The sequence below is a fragment of the Cherax quadricarinatus genome, chromosome 5, assembly GCF_038502225.1.
Source record: "Cherax quadricarinatus isolate ZL_2023a chromosome 5, ASM3850222v1, whole genome shotgun sequence".
Lineage (NCBI taxonomy): Eukaryota > Metazoa > Arthropoda > Malacostraca > Decapoda > Parastacidae > Cherax > Cherax quadricarinatus.
The window spans coordinates 34130661-34145865 of NC_091296.1; positions in this window are offsets into that span (position 1 = coordinate 34130661).

Genomic DNA, 15205 nt, shown 5'->3' on the forward strand with positions numbered 1-15205 from the left:
TACTGTGTCCAATCTCTGGAACATCCTGTCTTTGTCCACCTTGTCAATTCCTCTCAGTATTTTGTATGTCGTTATCATGTCCTCCCCTATCTCTCCTGTCCTCCAGTGTCGTCAGGTTGATTTCCCTTAACCTCTCCTCGTAGGACATACCTCTTAGCTCTGGGACTAGTCTTGTTGCAAACCTTTGCACTTTCTCTAGTTTCTTTACGCGCTTGGTTGGGTGTGGGTTCCAAACTGGTGCCGCATACTCCAATATGGGCCTAACGTACACGGTGTACAGGGTCCTGAATGATTCCTTATTAAGATGTCGGAATGCTGTTCTGAGGTTTGCTAGGCGCCCATATACTGCAGCAGTTATTTGGTTGATGTGCGCTTCAGGAGATGTACCTGGTGTTATACTCGCCCCAAGATCTTTTTCCTTGAGTGAGGTTTGTAGTCTCTGGCCCCCTAGACTGTACTCCGTCTGCGGTCTTCTTTGCCCTTCCCCAATCCTCATGACTTTGCACTTGGTGGGATTGAACTCCAGGAGCCAATTGCTGGACCAGGTCTGCAGCCTGTCCAGATCTCTTTGTAGTTCTGCCTGGTCTTCGATCGAGTGAATTCTTCTCATCAACTTCACGTCATCTGCAAACAGGGACACCTCAGAGTCTATTCCCTCCGTCATGTCGTTCACAAATACCAGAAACAGCACTGGTCCTAGGACTGACCCCTGTGGGACCCCGCTGGTTACAGGTGCCCACTCTGACACCTCGCCACGTACCATGACTCGCTGCTGTCTTCCTGACAAGTATTCCCTGATCCATTGTAGTGCCTTCCCTGTTATCCCTGCTTGGTCCTCCAGTTTTTGCACCAATCTCTTGTGTGGAACTGTGTCAAACGCCTTCTTGCAGTCCAAGAATATGCAATCCACCCACCCCTCTCTCTCTTGTCTTACTGCTGTCACCATGTCATAGAACTCCAGTAGGTTTGTGACACAGGATTTCCCGTCCCTGAAAGCATGTTGGCTGCTGTTGATGACATCGTTCCTTTCTAGGTGTTCCACCACTCTTCTCCTGATAATCTTCTCCATGATTTTGCATACTATACATGTCAGTGACACTGGTCTGTAGTTTAATGCTTCATGTCTGTCTCCTTTTTTAAAGATTGGGACTACATTTGCTGTCTTCCATGCCTCAGGCAATCTCCCTGTTTCGATAGATGTATTGAATATTGTTGTTAGGGGTACACATAGCGCCTCTGCTCCCTCTCTCAACACCCATGGGGAGATGTTATCTGGCCCCATTGCCTTTGAGGTATCTAGCTCTCTCAGAAGCCTCTTCACTTCTTCCTCGGTTGTGTGCACTGTGTCCAGCACATGGTGGTGTGCCCCACCTCTCCGTCTTTCTGGAGCCCCTTCTGTCTCCTCTGTGAACACTTCTTTGAATCTCTTGTTGAATTCCTCACATACTTCACGGTCATTTCTTCTTGTCTCTCCTCCTTCCTTCCTTAGCCTGATTACCTGGTCCTTGACTGTTGTTTTCCTCCTGATGTGGCTGTACAACAGTTTCGGGTCAGATTTGGCTTTCGCTGCTATGTCATTTTCATATTGTCTTTGGGCCTACCTTCTTATCTGTGCATATTCGTTTCTGGCTCTACGACTGCTCTCCTTATTCTCCTGGGTCCTTTGCCTTCTATATTTCTTCCATTCCCTAGCACACTTGGTTTTTGCCTCCCTGCACCTTTGGGTAAACCATGGGCTCATCCTGGATTTTTCATTATTCCTGTTACCCTTGGGTACAAACCTCTCCTCAGCCTCCTTGCATTTTGTTGCTACATATTCCATCATCTCATTAACTGGCTTCCCTGCCAGTTCTCTGTCCCACTGAACCCCGTTCAGGAAGTTCCTCATTCCTGTGTAGTGTGTGTGTGTGTGTGTGTGTGTGTGTGTGTGTGTGTGTGTATATACTCACCTAGTTGAGGTTGCAGGGGTCGAGTCCAAGCTCTGGCCCCGCCTTTTCACTGGTCGCTACTAGGTCACTCTCCTTGAACCGTGAGCTTTATCATACCTCTACTTAAAGCTATGTATGGATCCTGCCTCCACTACATCGCTTCCCAAACTATTCCACTTCCTGAGTACTCTGTGGCTGAAGAAATACTTCCTAACATCCCTGTGTGTATGTGTATGTGTGTGTGTGTGTGTGTGTGTGTGTGTGTGTGTGTGTGTGTGTGTGTGTGTGTGTTAATCCTTATTCGAGTGCACACTTTTGTGTATGCCTGCTGATGTATATTTCAACGGTAATTCAAGCGACTTCAGACTATTAGCATCAATTTTGATGGATATATTGCATGCCTGCTTTTTAACTGCTCAGTTTAATAAGTGTATTATGCGCTGTTGAACTGACAAGTTGTGCTGCTGCTGCTCAGGAAACTCAGCAGGAGCATTAAACTGTATTATTGCCCTTCAAACTTGGTCCACATGACAAAACATTAAGCATTCACGGAGGTTCGCTGAAGCTGTGACCAAACGTTACCGTGTTATGCTTAAGCTGTGGCCAAGCATGACTGTTACGCTTATGCTGTTTCTAAATACAGCTGTGTAACGCTAAAACTATGGTCCACACACAGCTGTGCTATGCTTAATCTGTGACCTAACTTAGTTGTGTCATAGTCAACTTGGCTGTGTTGCAGCCAAGCTGTGGCCAGACATGGCTGTGTTACTCCCAAGTTGTAGCTTAACATAACTTCGTTACGCTCAACGACCATCCTCTAATTATCCACATTAATTAATGATGCTGCAAGATGATTTTTGCCTGCAGAAGCCTCCCGAATAATTAGTGCTGGTTCGAATGTGGTCTTGCCATTACTGTCTGAAGCAACATGAATGACACCCAAGGATGACAGGCATGAGTAACAGGATGTGCTAGATCACACCACACAACACACCACCACCATGACACATTTGACTCAACAATATGTTAGCCTACACCACACAACACTTGACTCAACAATATGTTAGCCTACACCACACAACACTTGACTCAACAATATTTTAGAGAACACCACACAACACTTGACTCAACAATATTTTAGAGAACACCACACAACACTTGACTCAACACAATGTTACATTACATATCGTATAATATAGGTATGACTCCATAAAATAATAAGAAATGAAGCAATCTCAATTGAACAAAATAAAATCAAACATCAAGATTATAGTTATCGCATTCAAGGTTAAGCACTAAATTCTTAGTGGTCATAGAACGTCTGAGAAATGGTAGGTAATCCGGTTTGTTCAAAGGAAGGGGAGCGTTTCTTCAGTTTCTTGAATCAAGAGCCCTTCAGCAACATAACATCAAGGTAAACTCCGTTTAAAGGACAAACCTCACTACCTTAGAATATAAAATACAGCGTTTAGGATCACAAAAACTAGATCACAATTTTTTGATAAATTCTATTTCACTAAACATGTAATACTTTTAGTATCTCTGGGTAATACTGAGTAGTAAGGAGGAAAATTCTGTACTATCACTGGGTATTAGTAAGCTTCTATGACGGTACTCGGGAGTTTGTTCCACTCATCCACAACTCTATTACCAAACCAGTGTTTTCCTATATCCTTCCTGAATCTGATTTTTTCCAATTTAAAATCACTGCTGCGAGTCCTGTCTTGGCTAGATATTTTTAGCACGCTATTTGCATTCCCTTCATTTATTCCTGTTTTTCATTTATACACCTCAATCATATTCCCCTTAATTCTACGCCTTTCTAGAGAGTGCAGATTCAGGGCCCTCAGTCTATCCTCATAGGGAAGATTTCTGATACATGCAATAAACTTTGTCATCCTCCTTTGTATGTTTTCGAGTGCATTTATATCCATTATGTAGTACGGTGACCAGAACTGTGCAGCATAATCTAAATAAGAACTAACCAATAATATACTGAGTTTAAGAACAACCTGAGGACTTCTATTATGTATACTTCTTGATATGAAGCCAAGGATTCTGTTAGCTTATGCACCGTTGTCTTGGTTTTAGATTACTGCTAATCAGAACTCCTAAATCCTTTTTGCAATCAGTAGTATTAAGATCTACATTATTTAGTTTATATGTGGCACGGTTATTTAACTGTCCAACATTTAGAACTTTGCCTTTATCTATATTAAACTGCATCTGCCACTTTTCCGACCATTGCATCAGTCTATTCAAATCATCTTGGAGTGCTTTAATGTTCTCATTAGAATGAATTGGACGGCCTATTTTGGTGTTATCAGCAAATTTGCTTATGTTGCTATTTATTCCCACATCCATGTCGTGTATGTAAATTGTGAACAACAAGGGGCCCAACACTGACCCCTGTGGAACACTGGTTGAGACGTGCCCCCATTCTGATTTCTCACCATTTATGCAAGCTCTCTGCTGTCTGTTTGTCAACCATGCCTCTACCCGTGAAAAATGTTCTCCTATTCCGTGTGCCTTAATTTTCCTCAACAGTCTCGGATGTGGAACTCTATCGAAAGCCTTACTGAAGTCCATATACACAATATCATTTACTTTGTCATCCTCCTTTGTACGTTTTCCAGTGCATTTATGTCCATTCTGTGATACGGTGACCAGAACTGTGCAACATAATCTAAATGAGTCCTAACCAAATATATACAGAATTGAAGAAGGTCTCCTTTTATTTATGCTCCTTGACATGAAACCAAGGATTCTGTTGCTTTTTTGTGAACACTTAAGCACTGCTGTCTTGGTTTTAGATTACCGTTAACCAAAACTTCCAAATCCTTTTTGCAATCAGAAATATTAAGATCTACATTATTTAGTTTATATGTGGCATAGTTGTTTTCCTGTCCAATGTTTAGAACTTCGCATTTGTCTATATTAAACTGCATCTGCCACTTCTCCGACCACTGCATTAGAGTATTCAAATCTTACTGGAGTGTTCTAATGTCCATATTAGATTGAAACAGGCAACCTATTTTGGAGCCACCAGCAAACTTGCTTATATCACTATTTATTCCCTCATCAATGTCGTTTATGTAGATTGTGAACAACAACAGGCCCAATATTAAGTTGACCCCTGTGGAACATCACTCGTGACGTGTCCCCACTTTGATTTCTCCCCACTGATGCAAATTCTCTGCTGTCTATCTGTTAACCGCCCCTCTACCCAGGAAAAAATTTCTCCTCCTATTTTGCGTGCCTTAATTTTTCTCAATAGTCTCTGATGTGAAACTCTATCAAAAGCCTTACTAAAGTCCATGTACACAATATCATATTCATTACCATGATCTACCTCTTCAAATACCTTGGTGAAAAAACTTAGTAAATTCGTAAAGCAGGAACGTCCCTTTGTAAAGCCGTGATGAGATTCATTAATCAATTTATGCCTTTCAAGATGGCTACGAACTGCCTCGGCAATTAATGATTGCATAAATTTTCCTACTATGGAGGTAAAGCTTATTGATCTATAGTTCAAAGCTAAGGACCTGTCTCCTTTGTAAACAGGTGTTACATTTGCCATTTTCTACTTGTCTGGCATTATTCCAATTTGTAGTGATATGTTGAAAAGATTAGTAGCCAAAGGTTTGCTAAGCTCCTCTTTACATTCCTTTAAAACCTTTGCAAACAGTTCATCCGGGCCTGGGGATTTGTTAGGTTTTAGTTTCTCTATTTGTCTGATAACCATATCACTAGTTACCCCAATCGTGCATAGTATATTATCTACCTGTTCTACATAATTTATGATTTCTGGAATTTTGCTAATATCTTCTCGAGTAAAAACTGAGAGGAAGCAAGTGATGAAAATTTCACACATTTCCTTATCACTGTCAGTGATCTGACCTGAGTTGCTTTTAAGTGGGCCTATCTTGTCCCTAATCTTACTTCTGTATACCTAAAAGAACCCTTTGGTTTAGTCTTCGAATCCCTTACCACTTTAGCCTTATAATCCCTTTATGCTTTTTTTATTCCCTTTTTTATTCCTCTCTTTGATTTAATATACTGATTTCTTAACTGCCCATCCCCTCTTTTGATATGCCTATATATACCTCTCTTTTGACCAATGAGATGTTTTAATCTATTGTTTATCCATTTGCGATCATTTTAATTAGATCTAATTTCCCTACTCAAAAATAGTCGGGGCAGCTAGAACTATGCTCTGCAAACGTCATACTGGCAACCATCACTACCTACCTGACCCATACTCAGGTCATTCCAGTTCAATCCATCCAGGTAATTTCTCAGTCCCATGAAATCGGCCAAGGAGAAGTCTGGGACAGAGACTTGATTGTAGTTATTTGGGTAATTCCATAATATATTAAAACTAAGTGATTTGTGATCGCTTTTCCTAAGCTCATCATTAACCTCAGAATTATTAATTAGTGATTCTTTGTTGGCAAGAACCAATTCAAGCAGGTTGTTTCCTCTAGTTGGTTCTGTCACAAACTGTTTTAAAAAAAAATTCAGAACTGTATCAAGGACGTCACTACTCAAGTATTCCAATCAATTAGTCTAAAGTTAAAATTTCCCATTAACACAAAATTTTCATATCTAGATGCATTATGAATTTCGTCCAACAGCAGCCTACTGCACTCCCTATCAAGGTTTAGGGGCCTATAAATCACACCTAAAACAAATTTTTCACAACCCTCGAGTAACTGTACCGAAACAGATTCTGTGTTCGATGTTTCTAATCTTATATCTTGCCTAACACAACAATTTAAATTATCTCTGACATACGTCGCCACTCGACCACCCTTCCTGTTGACCCTATCAATGTGGAATAGTTTATAGCCCTTTATGTTGCATTCAGAAGGCATTTTTCTATATTTCAGGTTGAACCAGGCCTCCATTATAGCAATAATATCTATATTACCTGCACTTGCAAGTAATCGTAGCTCATCCTTCTTATTTCTTAGACTCCTACTATTAGTATATTAAACCTTAAGGGAGCTAGTCACTCGCTGCCCTCTACTGCCTCTCTTTGTTGATCAATTGCTTTGCCATTACTAGCAACTTTATTCTGAATAATGTCTTTTAACCAAATCCCTGAGGTATCCTGGTAATATCTGCTGTTTTCAACCCTAGTACTGTAGCTTGATTGTTTCCCAAACATGCACACCCATACCTCTATAATCTATCAGTTTGAAGTCCTAGACAAGTCAGCAATGGCCCCCTCAATCGAGTTGGCTAATGCAACCACTCTGGCCCCAGAGAGATGTACCCCATCACTTGCACACACATCATGATTGCCAAAGAATTTGTCCCAGTTATCAATGAATGGGATTGAAAGTTCGTTGCAGTACCAATCTAGCCAGCAATTTATACCAATTGCTCTAGATGTCCCTTCATTGCCCACTTCCCTTGCAGGCAAAATGTCAGATATGACTGGGACCCCTCCCTTAGACCCGACTACATCTATGACTAACTTGTACTTATGCAGCAGCTCCTGTCTCCTGCCCTTCTCAATCTCGTTTTCACCAGCACTAAAACAGATAATGGGCTTGGTCACATTACATGACATAATATTATCCAACCTGTTGGCTATGTCACCAACACTGGCTCCTGGGAAGCACACTCTCTGTCTCACCTTCCTATCTCTGTTACAAAAAGCACGATCCATATATCTTACCTGGGAGTCTCCCACAATCAGAATGTTCTTACCTTGAATAGCATGGGAATCAGTGGTACCTTTAACCTCACTAACCAATGAAGTACACCTGTCCTGGAGAACAGAGAATCGATTTCCTACCTTCAAATCCTCACTATTAACTCTCATTATCTTGATGCTTCTTTCTGAATTGTGAAACTCTTGCCATTTAAAGCAGCTGCCACTCTTCAACTCACTGCTGGTAACCTTTTCCTCATTACCAGATCCAACCATCTCACACTCACTCGCAAACCCATCTAGGCGAAGTTTCAGCTTCCAATTTTCCTCCTGAAGAAGTGGAATATCCTTCTTCAACACTTTACCCTGAGATTCTAAAGCACTACAGCAAGCCACTGTGCTCAGTAACACCCCACGCTAATCCCCAGACAGCTTAAGTCACAGTTACCTCTCTTGACCACTAACCTTCGGTTAATAATAACCACCGGTTAATAGTATACAGTAAGGTGGAAAATACCGTACTGTCACTGATTAACAGTATACAGTAAAATGGAAAAAATTGTTCCTAGTATGAGGGAAATTACTGTACTATCAGTGGGTAATAGTATATGGTAGTGAGGCACATACTTTGCCATCATCAGGTTGTTGAACAGATAAAGGGTAAAATACAATGTGAAGTATGTACGTCTACATACTTGTACTACTAGATAAGTACACTTCTCTATCAGAATCATTCCACAGTGAACTACTATTATTTTTTCTCTCTTGTTTGGTCAAGTCTATTTTTCACTGCTATTATTTCTGTCTCAGTTTCAGTGTCCCTCTCCCTCCCTCTCTCTCTTTCATGAGCACACACACACACACACACACACACAGAGGAGCTGTGAATCGACCCATGCAACCACAAACAGGTGAGTACACACACACGCACACACACGAGCTATTAACGGATTCCTTGTAACCACACATAGGTGAGTGCACAGACACACAAACACACACACACACACACACACACACATACACACACACATTTGTCTAGGGGTTTTGGACTCTCCTGGCATCACGCGTCTTCCTGCTCTGCTGAAGGCGAGGAAAAGAAGTCATGGCAGAGAACCACTTCACTGATTGCTTGCTGGAGCAGTGGGATACATTTGTGATAGCTACCCACCTGATGGAGAACCCAAACAGCCAGCCAGCCAACCAGCAAAGCAATCAGCCAGACAGTCAACCAACATACGAAATATGTAGCCAATGAGTCAACCATTCAATCAGAACACACTCAATCAGCCAGTCAGGCACCCACCCACCCAATCAAACAACCAACCAATCAGTTTGGCAAAGAAGAACCCACGAACATTCAGCTAGCCAGCCATCCACCTAGCAGTCCAGGCAGCCACCAGCCCAGCTAGTCTACCCTTCAGCCATCCAGCCATTCCGCGGAGTCGAGGTTTCATTTGAAATTCAATCGTCGACAACAACGGAGACTTGAGTTGGTGGTGCAAGAGTTGCATGATTCCATCGAAGATACCTTTCCTATATTAGTCGTCATGCAATAGATGGTATCTATCCTACACCAGCCAATTGATCGACGATAAATTTCCTACACTACTGATCGACATCTTTATTGCGCTAGTCATGTGATCGACGATATCTAATCTGCACTAGCTGTGATAGGACCAACGACATTTCTCTTGAATTAGTTACCGTTCTATCAACGATATTTCTTATCATAAAAATGACGAAATTTGATCTTCACTAGCTATTATGATACTGACGATATCGCTTCCTACATTAGCTGTCACAAAGCTGGAGTATAAATAGATCATTCTTAAATGTTTGTGAAGCTTTAATCCCGTGTAGGACATTCGGCGCAAAGAGTAAAGGAGGCTCGAACCTTCGTCCGCTAATCGTTAAACGCACTACTCTCACAAGCTGTCTTTTTAAGGGGAGTATAGACAGAATTTTCATAAAGACAGAATGTTGGTACAGACAAAATGTTGGAATCCCAGAAATTATTATACATGAAATAAACTGTACGTTAGAACCTGGAAGCTAGAATACAAGATGTAGACCATATTTGGGAATAATAAGTCATAATACAAGATGTTAATTGTGGATTATATAAGGATAAGTATACGTTTGTGTGGTCTTGTTCACCCCTCTGATTACAAAGTCCGCAAGAAATACCATACATTAAATCAAGCGAAGTCAGATCAGGTCAGTTATAAGCAGCGATCAGAGCAGGATCAAGTTGACTGGAAGTGAGGTCACCTGATGGACGTGTCACGGTATGCACAGGCCGAAGTGTTGTCTGGAATCATGCGAGTCGAGGTAATGGACTGTCGCCTCATCCCAGGTTCAGTGATAATTAACTGGGCCTCGTTCTGGTTCATCAGGTGACCTTCAGGGATCCCATGGGTTGTGTAAGGCTTACTCTGGTCACCTCTGCTGCATACATATCTGTGTAAACTCAACCTGATTGACAGGTTTCTTTCAATTTCCCACGTACACTTGTTATTGCAGTGACTGCACCTAATCGTGTAAACCCCGGCAAAAGAAACTGGGGAAGAGATATAGAGCTCATTCCTGGTTGTCCTTCCAGTGGAAGTGGCTAGTAGGATGACCCGAGCACTGTGTCTTGTAGTGTTGGATGAAGAAATCTAGAAAGTGGAGACTTATTTAATACAGTCCTAAATTTCCTTTTCGAATGATTCAGGATTTTAAATGTGGAGGTCTTTTTAAAAAACTGCTAATCTCTTGGTGTCAAAGTGAGAATAAAAGTGTGTCAAGACACCCTAGTTATTAAGTCTTCTGTACCCTCTGAAGAAAGGAGCATCATCGCTCAGTGTCGCGCAGAGGACATCAAGGAAGAGGAGTCTGCCCTCACCCTCAAGCTCCAGATATCATCCATGCATTGTAACCAAGTTATGGTGTTGTAATGATGAAGCTGAATCAGTCTGTTTTGAGGTTCTCTGTGAATATTTTCACTAGTACAGCATTAATGGAGCTGCCCAAAGCCATGCCAAAGCATTATGTATAGAACTTGTCCTCGTACATGAAAAAGATGAAGTTGACATAGAGGTCAATTAACTTTCTGAAGTTTAGACGAGGTGAAGCAAGCACATACACGTGTAGCACAGACAGCCAGATCTTTGCTTGCATAGGCCGCAGAAACGAGGTCCAGCTAATTATCACCGAAATTTAACTGAGGAACCGACGTGCCTGGAAGCACTGCTGAACATAGATACTAATGCCTTGTGTTTTGTAGCCTTTGTATCACAGTAGTGAGCAGGAAGAGATAGTATAATAACTTACGTGATAAGACAAAGTGTCATAATAATGAAAATAAAATAGCAGATATTTTATACAGATATCCTAAATATGCTAATAGCAGATAAACCTTAAACTGTAAATGTATAATCCAGATGTATTCCTCTATACCTTTTGGGGGCCTATTTCCTAGGCCTTATGTGTATTAATATGTTCTTGTGCTTCTGTCCACGAGATGGATATGGGATGCACAATAAACTAGCAGTTCGGTAGTGAAATCTAAATCAATGCTTAAAGGGTCTTTGTACTGTCAAGACGTGCATGATAAATACTAAAATATGATATCCAAGAGATTTACCTGCTTTCGGTGGTTAAGATGAACTACGTCGAGTGATTTCCCATCACAAGGCGGTACTAGTCAGACAGGTTGCAGGTTCACTGGGCACAATAATTTGTAATCTCACATTACAACCTAACTATACGATTTCACCTAAAACACTGAATGTCTTAAGCTATCAAGTTAACTTACGTGCAGACTTTACATGTAAAACTCCACTTACCTGATGATATTTTCATCTATACTCCTGAAAAAGACATGGAATATATTAGTATTTATATTAAAGTTTGAAGTCGAAGATTATGACAAACTAAAAAAACAGTTTGGTTCATAGAAATTATTTACAGTTTGAATCTGACCATAAAACTTGGTAATTTACACGTTAATGGAAAATATTTACATAAAAGTGTATACAAAGTACATAAACCAGTATAAATTCATTTTGTTACCTGAGTGTTTCCCTCCCATCATGTACCTAACTTATTTATCTAAGATTATATGAATAATAAAAATTAAAAAATAAAAAACTTATTGGAAAAACACGATAATTAATAGTAATTGTTTTAACACAAAATTATGAACAGGAAAAGAAATTTATCAAACAAGAGAACTGGTCATTGCTTCAGAAACGCTGCTAATGTCTAAAAAAGACAAGACCAGAAGTTGATGTGAAGCTTTTTTTTAAATTATAATAGATAAAAGTTAACAAGAAAGAGTAACTCCAATATCTTGGAGTTACTCTTTCTTGTTAACTTTTATCTATTATAATTTAAAAAAAAGCTTCACATCAACTTCTGGTCTTGTCTTTTTTAGACATTAGCAGCGTTTCTGAAGCAATGACCAGTTCTCTTGTTTGATAAATTTCTTTTCCTGTTCATAATTTTGTGTTAAAACAATTACCATTAATTATCGTTTTTTTCCAATAAGTTTTTTTTTTTTAATTTTTATTATTCATATAATCTAATTTTTCAGGCATCAGTAAACGATGCTTTTGAAAACTGATGGTTTTCGAGATTTCGCGGAACTATTCTTTCCTTGGAGACATTACAACAGTAAATATCTGTCATCAGTACAGCTCTCCACTCATCACTTGTTGGTTTTTAAGTACTGGAACTCTCAAAACTGATTAGTACTACAGTACTGAAGACTTCGTCTGGCGGTTTTCAGAAGGAACTCTTCTGAGGTAGTTAAAATTAACTAGTATAAATTAGGACCCTAGTATCAGGATGTACAATATCTAGTAACGCTGCAGTGTAGGCTTTTATTTGTACAATGGCTTAAATAGTACACAGGGAGTAAAATCACTTAGAGAAGTAAGACACATGTAACAGCTTGATATCTTGATTGCCGAGACGTTCGGCTTGCTCAGCAGGCTTCTCCAGTCAACAAACATAGGTGAAAGCCATCCAGTGGCTTTATCAACACAGATTCTTGGACATAGCGCTAGTCTCCTTGTCTGTGCTTCAAAATCTCTACAACCACGATGCTCTAAACACCACCGCCAAGGCTGAGGGACTGATTACCGCATCTTTTGTATAGAGTTCTTCTGTGTTCCATTTATGTCATCTTGTCGGTATTGTATACTTGTCTCGCACAACAAACATAGGTGATTTAAATATTAGAGTCAACAGTAATAGCTGAGTGGTAGATATTAGGTGATGAGTTCCTCAGTATTGAGGAAGAAGTTATTTCGAGGCAGTCAGTCCAAACTGCTGGATATGTATCGCACTCATCTGCTTGTCAGTATTGCATACACTATATAATGATAGCAGCGTCACTTGTTATGGTGTCGCGTGCTTAGGTGTAATTAAAACCACTAGAGATTGGAAGGCACACTGCAGGAGGCCAACTGGGCAAAGTTCAGATTACTGTTTTAAATTTTATAATCAAAGAAAGCGCTAAACCGACAAGGGTCATGCAGTGCTGCGGGGAAGATAATAGAGTCGTGGCTATAAACAGCTAGGTGGAGAAGGGATCAGAGATGAGGAGAGAAGAGGGCTGAAAAGTATGCTAAGGGCTATGTGTTAGAGTGCGTACAGTAAAGCAGTTGCTAACAGTCAGAAAGTGATTGTAAATAAAAGTCAGGGCCGTCTGCAAGGAGGGAAAAAAAGGTAAGAGAGGTAGGGCAGCAGCGTCGTTAGAGGTAAATCCTGTGAGCTCGCTGGTAAACCGGGTAATCCACAAGAAGATGAAAAACCGAAACAGGGACCCAACAAAACTCACAGAGAAATAGAGTGTTGTTCCCTGAGATACCCATGGGTAAGGCTAGTATGGCCGATGCGGAGACGGGAGAGCACAGTTTCCCGAGTACAGCAACGGTGGTAAGAAGATGGCCACAAACCTGAAGCAGTTTAATAGAGTGCAATTTGTTTTGGTGCACGTCTGACCACCGCTGTTGTCAACAGCCACAAAGACGGGAAGAGATGATTGTAAAATAATAATCCCCGAATGGAATACCTCTATTGGAAACCGGAAGATCATCAGCAGCATCCACCTGTTCATTGCCCTGCACATCAACGTGTCCAGGGACCCAACAGAAACCGATGTCTTTGTTTTTGCTAGCCACACGGCGCAACCATAGTTGAATACGAAGGACCAATGGATGAGAGGAATCAAATTGTTTAATGGCTTGTAAAGCACTAAGGAAATCTGAAATGATCACAAACGTCAAAGGAGACATATATGTAATACAGAGAAGCGCTATGAGGATGGCATACAACTCGGCGGTAAAAACACTAGCCGAGTCTAACAAATGACCTCAGACAACATCGTCAGGGAACACCGCCACGAACCCAAGATCGTGAGAAGATTTAGAACCATCTATATAAACAGCAACAGCATGAACATGCGACCGGAACTGATCGAGAAAAAGAGAGCGAGAAGCAGTCGCAGGCAGGAGAGCTTTGTCGCAGGGCAGTAGGGGAGAACAGACACGAACCGTAGGAACCTCCCAAGGGGAAAGGGAAAAGGCAGACGCTAAGTGAAGATACAAGAGAGGCAACTGGAGAGAACACCGGAGTTGAGTGAAGACGAAGAGAAAACGATCAGAGTAGGCAGGGGCGCCGAACAAAAATGGGTTTCTACTAACGTCTGAGACCAACCTATATGTAGAAGGAACACGAAGGTCACGAGAGCGGACAAAGTAACGAAGGCAATGAGCATCACGACGGTCAGCTAAGGAAGAAACATTCTCCTCAGCACAGAGGCTTCAACAAGGGACGAACGAAAGGCACCAAGGCCCTGATGATGATGGGGATCTAACTTAGAAAGAGTTGTAGAGGAAGCCGCAGAATAGATTTGGTCGACATAATCCAGCATGGACAAGACTAGTGTGGAATGCATTTGGGGAGATTCCGGCGATCTGCTTCCCATGAACGATGCGCAAGAATTTTAAGGAGATTCAGTCGACCATGGCAAGCTGTCTTCAGAGAGGAAATATGAGGTTTCCATGTCAACCGGCGAACGACGAGAAGGCCAAGAAACTTGACCGTATCACATTCTGGAATACGTGAGCCGCCTAAATACAATGTAATATCTGGGACAAGAGGACGCCTAGTGAAGGTAATGAAATGGGTTTTTGTACTAGAAAATTTAAATCCATGAGAAGTGGCCCAATGGGAAACCCGGTCAATCGCATCCTGAAGGGAGGCCGCTACCAGGCGAGTCAGCGCCTGCGTAAGCTATAGAGAAGTCATCCACGTAAAGTGACCAAATATGCGGTGGAAACACGGACGGTAGGTCATTTATAGCCAAGAGAAAAAGGGTAGTGCTAAGGACACAACCTTGTGGGACTCCCTCGGCCTAAACAAAGTTTGAGGAAAGCGTGGCACCAACACAGACACGAAAAATCTGCCAGATAAGAAAGCAGCAAGGAAGGATAGTAGATTATCGCGGAGGCCTAAAGAGTGGGCTTGGGCTAAAATGTTATTCCTCCAAGTGGTGTCATATGCCTTCTCAGGATCAAAAAAGACTGCTAGGACGGAATGTTCGTTAGCAAAGGCATTT